The following is an 8,287-nucleotide window of genomic DNA, read 5'->3' on the forward strand; positions in this document are numbered from 1 at the left end:
ACAGGGGCCTCCGTTAGAACCTTCTTAAGTTTCTCAAAACTCTCTTGCTACTTACCAGTCCAAACAAACAGTACCCCTTTACGCAACAATTTAGTTAGAGGTCCAGCAATCAATGAAAACCTCTCAAAAAACGTTAATAATACCTTGCTAGACCTAGAAATCTTCAACCGTCTTAGGCAGCTTCCAATCCAAAATAGTTTTAATTTTTCGAGGATCAACTCTAATCTCTTCAGCAGATACCACATGGCCCAAAAATGTCACCTCTCGTAGCCAAAATTCACACTTGCTGAACTTGGTGTATAATTATTTCTCTCTCAGAACCTGCAAAACAACTCGGAGATGTGCGTCATATTCATCCTCAGTTTTCGAATACACCAAGATGTCATCTATAAAAATCACTATGAATCGATCCAAATAAGGTTGGAACACTCAGTTCATCTAATCCATAAAAGCCGCTGGTGCATTCATCAGTCCAAACGGCATCACAAGGAACTCATAATGACCATATCGAGTCCTAAATGCTGTCTTGTGTACATCAGCCTCTTTGACTCTCAATTGATGATACCCCGATCGGAGATCAATCTTAGAGAAAACTGAAGCTCCTCGAAACTGATCGAATAGATTATCAATCCTCGACAGGGGGTACTTGTTCTTAATAGTCATTTTATTCAGTTCTCGATAGTCAATGTACATACGCATGGATCCATCCTTTTTTATAAATAGAATTGGTGCTCCCCACGGAGACACACAAGGACAGATGAACCCATGATCTAGTAACTCTTGAATCTGGGTCTTTAGCTCTACTAGCTCCTTCGATGCGATTCTATAGGGAGCGATGTACACCGGAGCTATACTAGATATGAGCTCAATCCCAAATTCAACTTCAAGTACATAGGGGAAAACATCCAAAAAATCCTTGACTGTTCTGATATCTTTAACAGACAGAGCCTCAGAATCAACACCATTGATGTAGGCTACATACGCCTCACAACCCTTATAAACCAACTTCTCGACCCTCAGAGCAGAAATCACATTTGATAGATAATTCCGATGCTTCCCTATTAGCACCACCTCATCTCCTTCCACAGTTTTTAGTACAACCCGTTTTGTAGCACAGTCCAAATTCACTTGATGCTTAACCAGCCAATCCATACCCAGTATTAAATCAAATTCTCCAAAAGAAAGTTTCATTAGGTCCAACAAAAATATGGTTCCTTGAACCTCCAACGGTACATTTCTGAACAATCTGTTCACCTTAACTGACTGCCTTAAAGGACTTAACACAGTAATTTCACTCGTAGTGGTTTCAACCATTATACCCAAAGTCTCAGACACTGAGAATGCTATATATGAATGCGTAGACCCAACATCAATCAGTGTAGTATAAGGTATATTATAGATAAAGAATGTACCAGTAATAACATATGAGGTGTCTTCATCCTTTGGCAATGTGCAGCATAAACCAGAGTTGGTTGCCTCTCCTCAGTATAACCAGCACCTCTGCCCGGTGCTCCACGACCACGACCCATACCATTTCCATCTCTAGCCTGACCACAGCCTCTCGGTGGCTGCTGAACACCTCTCGGTAGTTGAACAATACCTTAACTTATGGCTTGCATCTGTTCGGGCCTCTCGTGGATAGTCTTTAATACGGTGCTCTAATGTTCCGTACCTTAAACATGCCCCAATCCTTTTCTAGCACTCGCCCTAATGGCATCTACTACAGTCAACACATGTCTGTGGTCTAGTAGCAGGAATAGGGGCCCCAACTCTGACTAGCCAATCCACTCTAGCTTTTTTCTTCGGCCTTTGAGCGGAACTCGAGGGCCCTAAATCCCTCTTATTCCTACCCGTTTCTCTATTCAGACGCTCAGAACGATTCACCTCCTCAGCAATCTTTGCCTTGTCCACCAGTGTGGCAAAGTCTCGCTCCCTCTGTGGAGCTATCAAAACTCTCAGACTATCCCTGAGGCCGTCCTTGAATCGAACACACCGCTCATAATCGGTTGCCACCATCCCACGTGCATAGCGGCTTAATCGTAAAAATTAAGCTTCATACTCAACCACTAATTTATCCCCCTGAGTCAGATTCAGAAACTCCCTCCTCTGGGCATCCACATAACTAGCTTCCACATACATCCCTTGGAAATTAGTTTTGAAAAATTCCCATGTCAACCGGTCAGCCTGAGTACCCTCTTTAACTGTAAGCCACCACTAATAGGCTTCGTCTCGTAAAAATGAAATGGCTCCTTTTAGTTTCTATTCGGGGGTACAGTCGAGGTCATCCATGATCCTCTCTGTGGCCTCAATCCAATATTCAACCACTTTAGGGGCAACTATAGCAATACCCCTAAAAATCTCAGCCCCATTAGACTGGAGTCACTCCATAATCGACCCACGACCTCCAGCTCCAGTATTGGGCCTAGCTACCCTTTCTAAAATTCTTAACATGGCTTAAGATAGTGCGTCATCCCCAACCGTTCGGTCTTGTAACCTAGTCTCAATGACAGGCGACGCCGGTGTCTCGCTAGTGTCTAGATTTGGCATACTGCCCAGTGAAGAGGACTCAGCTCGAGCCCCTCTACGACCTCTAGTACCCCATCCATGAGTACCTTATGCGCTCATCGTCTAGTCGCGCTTATCTGAATTAAAAGTTTTATGAATCAATTTACAGTTCAATAGTTATTAACAGATGTTTTATGGAAACAATTTCAGTAGTTCAGAGTTTGTTTTCGTACGACGTAGTATCTTCCAGTGTTTATCGATTTTACTACAGTATCAGTATACACTAACCTAAGTGTTTCAGTATGGTCTATCTATAGTAGTTTTAGTTTTAAACAGATAACAGTTTTAGAGAACTTACAGAATCAGCGCTGGAGACTCGGTGTACCACACATTCAGTATAAATATTTCAAAATACTTCTAAATCGTTTAGAACAGTCCTCTTTGAAAATTTTAAGTTTAAAAAAAACCTAAAAACCACAGCTGAGTTTTGAACCTGGCTTTGATACCACTAAAGGTAACACCCCAACCCGCCCAGATGTTATGGCTGAATCCGGCGATGTCACATTGAAGTGTTTTTCGAAAACATAGTTTCAACAGAAAATTCGCTCTATATTAATTCACGTTTATTGAAACTCATATTTTTTAGCAGTTTGTTGATCATATTTGTTTGTTACTATATTCAAAACATTGTTTTGATGCGGAAGCTTTTATTTTATGGTACGAAAACGTGGTATTTTGAAAAAAAATACATCTTTTGAAAATCTGCGTCCTACTTCTATCAGATATGAATTAAAATAAGTAAAATCCCCAAATTAAAAGTTTTAAAGAAAATTTTAAAAGGACTTATTAAAGAACAAATAACCAAAATAAATTTAAACTGTAAAAAAATCTAAAAGCAGGTGCAAGTGGTGTGGCCACCTCCGAGTCCCTCGCAACACCGGTCCCTAGGATTGGGGATTACCTATAAGATAAACAGAGGGGCGAGTTTACAAAAAATTAGTGTGTAACCCCATATAAGTAAATAGTTAATGCATTTATAGTCTCGGCTTAAGCCCAATTCAATAACAGTCCAGTTTAGTTGGGCCTTAGCCCATTATAGTATCAATATCAGTGTGGGCCTTAGCCCATTATAGTGATAGTAACAGTTCAGACATGCAATTAGAAATCCTACTCATCCAGCCTCCACACTCCACTCCGTCTAGCCTAACACTCTATGTGGGAATAAAATCACCCACCCATCCTTACACTCCAAAATTAGCACCGATTGCAGCACTAAACAATATTTGCAGCAGAGCTGCCAATACAGGTATTCTTTCTCCAATCATAATAATCCCATTGCCATGCAACATATCAAACATGTATGCAACATATATATCATGGCATGGCCATATACAGTCATACATAACATAAATCATACAGTCATTTTATAACATAGGGAATAATAGTCATTTTATAGCATAGGGGCATAACAGTCATTTTACCACGTGAGGGCATAACAATTATTTTATAATAGTTTGGGGGTCTAGGTTTACTTACCGACCCATCAGTAGGTCCACAATCATCTCGGGTGACCTGTGTAACCTTAACAGTCAAATAGTAAAGTTGAGCCCAAGGCCCATAATGCGGGCCCATGTGGGCCCACACATCCGTGTGGCCTAGATAGCCCAAAATCGGTCTCGGTCATGAAATTAACATAGTTTGGCCCCAAAATTAAAAAAACTCGTCATGTTCGTGTGGTTTACCCATACGGGGCCCACAAGCTCGTTGGCCTACACGGCCCATTTCGGCCCAACATGGCCCAGAGCGACCAAAGACCATGATTCGCTCATGGTGGCCTCAACAGTCTAATGCCCACGTTTCATGCATTCGGATTACCACACGAGTGTGTACACGCTCGTATAGCGTCATTTGTCATATTTTTCGACTCTTACCAGTTTACGATTTGGGCAGTGTTTACACACCTAATTTTGCTAGTAACTAAACCACACTCCGAACACTCCAAAACCGAATCCACCAAAATCGCCCACCCATTTCCTTGAAGATGCACTAACCAACTCTTGGTCTCCACCTAAAATAAGAGTCGCAAACCTTCTCGTTATACCCCTAGTCAAACTTCACTTTAAACTTCACTTAAACCATACTTACCGATAAAGCACAACCGACTGTTGTTAGATAAAAACCCCAGCTGAAAAGAACCAGAGAAGGAGTGTGTAAGGGAGGAGTCGATGTTTCCTTTGCTGAGAGGAGGGGAAATTGAAAAGAAACACAATCAATTAAAAACCCTAAGAGTACAAATATAACCCTTCATTCAGTAACTTTTAAAATGAGACAACCAAACATCTAAATCTCTTACTAAACTGACAACAAAGCAAAGTGCAATATAACAATGCAAGCGCGAACAAACCGTAAAGGGGAATCAATGACTGAAAGAAGCAAAACAGAGGAGGTGACGACGATAAATTGAAAAAGAAAACAATGGAAAGAGAAATGTGAAAAGCCGAAAAAGAATAAAGATACTGCAGAAATTTACTAAGCCAAATTCGGCAAAGGGAGGAGCAACATGATGAACGGCAGACTAGAGGGAAAAAGGAACTAACGTCAAAAATTTTGGGAACAATAATAATATGAGAATTCCTTATTTTGCTCCTTAATCCCACGAAAGACTCCCATTATCCCTTAATTTCCTCCAAAAATCACTCCAACCTTCCCACTACTTAGAATTTTAGCCAGACTCAAACTCTCACACGACGCAAGTAGCAAAATAAATCCCTTGTTTGCACAAGGATTCGAACTTATGACCTCAAACATAACCAACACTCCACTTAACCACCAGACCAGTAGACCCATTCTAACGTATTTTATCAACATTTATTTTTAAGTCTACTGGCTAGAGATAGGGATTTATTCAATTAAAAATAAAATTTTGCCTAAGCCAAGGCTTGAACCCAAGACTTCTTAGACACTCCTAGAACACATAATTACTGAAGTAGACAAACATACAAACATAAATATAAGGGAGTTTTGAGGCGTTTCAAGGAAATTCAATTAATCAACCTAAGGTCAGTTACTCTTATACTCGAAAGAGATATTATCATAATTTAAGGATTTCTGTGGAATAGGTGTGAAGTAAAAAAAATTGAGTAATCTAGATTGATAATGATAGAGGAATTCTAGGTGAATTCTTTCTTGGGAATTGTTTCGTTTATTGGTTATTACTCGATTATTTTTGTGATTTATTATTTGTCATGTTCGCTAGTTCATTAAATTAGTTAATTTTAGTTTTAATCAGTTCCTCGAATTAGTCGATTAAATAATAGAAAGATGATAATTACTAGTACTTTTAGTCTTTGTAGGAATGATATCTTTGCTCACTGTAGCTATATTGTTAATTGTTAGGTGCACTTGCCTTAGTCAAATTTTTAGTTAAGTTCATGACACATCAAGTTTTTAGTGTCGTTGCTGAGGACTAGAATATTAGGAAACTTTATTACTATTAATTTATCCTTTTTGTTTTTATTTTTATTTTAATACCTTTTTAATTTAATTGTCTCATTCTAATTTTTCTTTTGTTTGATTCTTATAGGTTCTTTTGGTTTATGACTAGAGACAACTCATTGGAACCGTTAGTTTTTGATAGCAAGATAAAAAAAGTGCACAGAAATCAAAGAGAGGTTAAAGAAGTAAGGCAAGGTTAATTGGTTTTAACAGACGATCAAGAGCAAAAGATCATTACTGTGAGAGATGGATAATAATCTTGGTAATCAGCAACTTCTTGTACGTCCTACTTGGATTATGTATGACTATGTTAAACCAACTCTAGTTGGGGTGAATCGAGTATTGTTAGACCGACTATTGCTGCAAAAAATTATGAGATTAAGTCGAACACAATTCAGATGGTGCAATAGTATGTTCAATTTGATGGATTGCAAGATGAATATTTGAATATCTTTTAGCTAACTTTCTAAATATCTGCGACACATTTAAGATCAATGGCATTGCTGATGATTCCATATGCTTATGGTTGTTCCTATTCTCTTTAAGGAACAAGGCAAAACAATGGTTGAATTCACTTCCACAGGGTTCTATCATTATTTGGGCTCAAATGACTAAAAAATTTCTTTGAAGTATATTCCACCAGTCAAAACAACTAAGTTGAAGAATGACATCTCTTATTTTGCTCAATTTGATCTCGAGACACTATATGATACATGAGAGAGGTTTAAGGATCTTTTAAGAATGTGTCATCATCATGGCTTACCTTTGTGGTTACAAGTTCAAACCTTTTACAACGGTTTCAATCCCTTGACTAGACAGATAATTGATGTAACAACTGATAGAAGACTGAATAATAAGATAGTTGAGGCAACCCAAGAATTCATTGAGGTGATGACATTGAATAACTATCAATGGCAAGTTATGAGAACAAAGCCTACTAAGGCAGCCAATGTTTTTTTAATATTTATGTGTTTACTATGTTGGCGAGTCAAGTGGAAACGTTGAGTAAAAAGATTGATGGCTTGAGTTGTAGTAAATAGGTGAATCTAGTAATGCGATGCAATGCGACAGAGGCGAGGATGATCAATATGGAATGTTTGCCCTTCAATTCTAACATGGAGCATGAGCGAGTCGACTTTATGGGTAATAATTAGCCTTAGAATAACCTTATAGTAACAACTATAATCATGGATGGAGGAATCATCTGAATTTCTCTTGGGGTGGTCAAGGAAATGAAAGTTCACACTCCCTCCAGGTTTTCAGCAACCTTATCAGTAAGAAAAGAAGTTAAATTTGAAAAAGATGTTGACTAAACTTATTTTAGTGTTAGAAACTAGATTCCAGAACATTGAAATGACTTTGAGGAATCAACAGGCATCTATTTAGGGCCTCGAGAATCAGAGTAGTCAACTTGCTAAATTGGTTTTGGAGAGAGAATAAGGCAGTTTACCTAGTAACACTGAAACCAACCCAAAGGAGTAAGTCCACGCAATCACTGTACGTAGTGTGAAAGGGTAGTCGAGCCTAAAAAATTGAATCTAGATGCTGATGAGGAAAATGACGAGGTTGATGAATGTAAGAAGGAGTATAAGTCAATGGTCAGAAATACAAACCACCAATTTCATATCCAGCAAAGTTGAATAAAGACTGCATCAATGAACAAAATAGTAAATTTCTTGAACTATTAGCAAATAAAAGTTAGACGAACTGTCCACTATAGAGCTCAATGAGGAGTGCTCGACCATTTTCCAAAACAAACTACCCATCAATCTTAAAGATCTAGGGAGTTTTATATTCCTTATTTTATTGGTAGCTTAAATGTAGAAAAACCTTTGGTTGATTTGGGTGTTAGTATCAATCTAATGCTTTATAAAATGTTCAAACAACTTGGTCTCAAGGAACCAACACCATCTAGATGAATATTCAATTAGTTGGTAGATCAAGTAAGTATCCTAGGGGTATTATTTAAGATGTACTTATTAAATTAGATAAATTCCTATTCCTTGTTGATCTCGTTATATTAGACATGGATAAGGATGTTGAGGCACCCATGATTTTGGGTCGACCCTTTTTAGCCATTGCTAGAACTATTATTGATGTGGGCAATGATGAACATGTGCTGACTGTAGGTGATGAAGAGGTTACTCTTCAAGCATGTGATGTTGTGAGAGTTTCTAGTGAACAAGATGATGCTCATTATTCTATTAATGTTAGTGATCATGCGGCTCAACATTCTTTATAGGAAATCACTAACGAATACATTTTAAAATTGTACCCTTTTCAAGGT

The 8,287-nt window shown here is 38.2% G+C and overlaps 1 non-coding gene across 1 annotated transcript; it reads right to left on the reverse strand.

Moving 5' to 3' along the window:
- Positions 1-6,654: 6,654 nt before the first annotated feature.
- Positions 6,655-6,761, reverse strand: LOC128037707 (small nucleolar RNA R71). Its single transcript, XR_008193405.1, has one exon. It is a non-coding gene; the product is annotated as a small nucleolar RNA R71 (small nucleolar RNA).
- Positions 6,762-8,287: the final 1,526 nt, after the last annotated feature.

Source organism: Gossypium raimondii, unplaced genomic scaffold, assembly GCF_025698545.1.
Source record: "Gossypium raimondii isolate GPD5lz unplaced genomic scaffold, ASM2569854v1 Contig00265, whole genome shotgun sequence".
NCBI lineage: Eukaryota > Viridiplantae > Streptophyta > Magnoliopsida > Malvales > Malvaceae > Gossypium > Gossypium raimondii.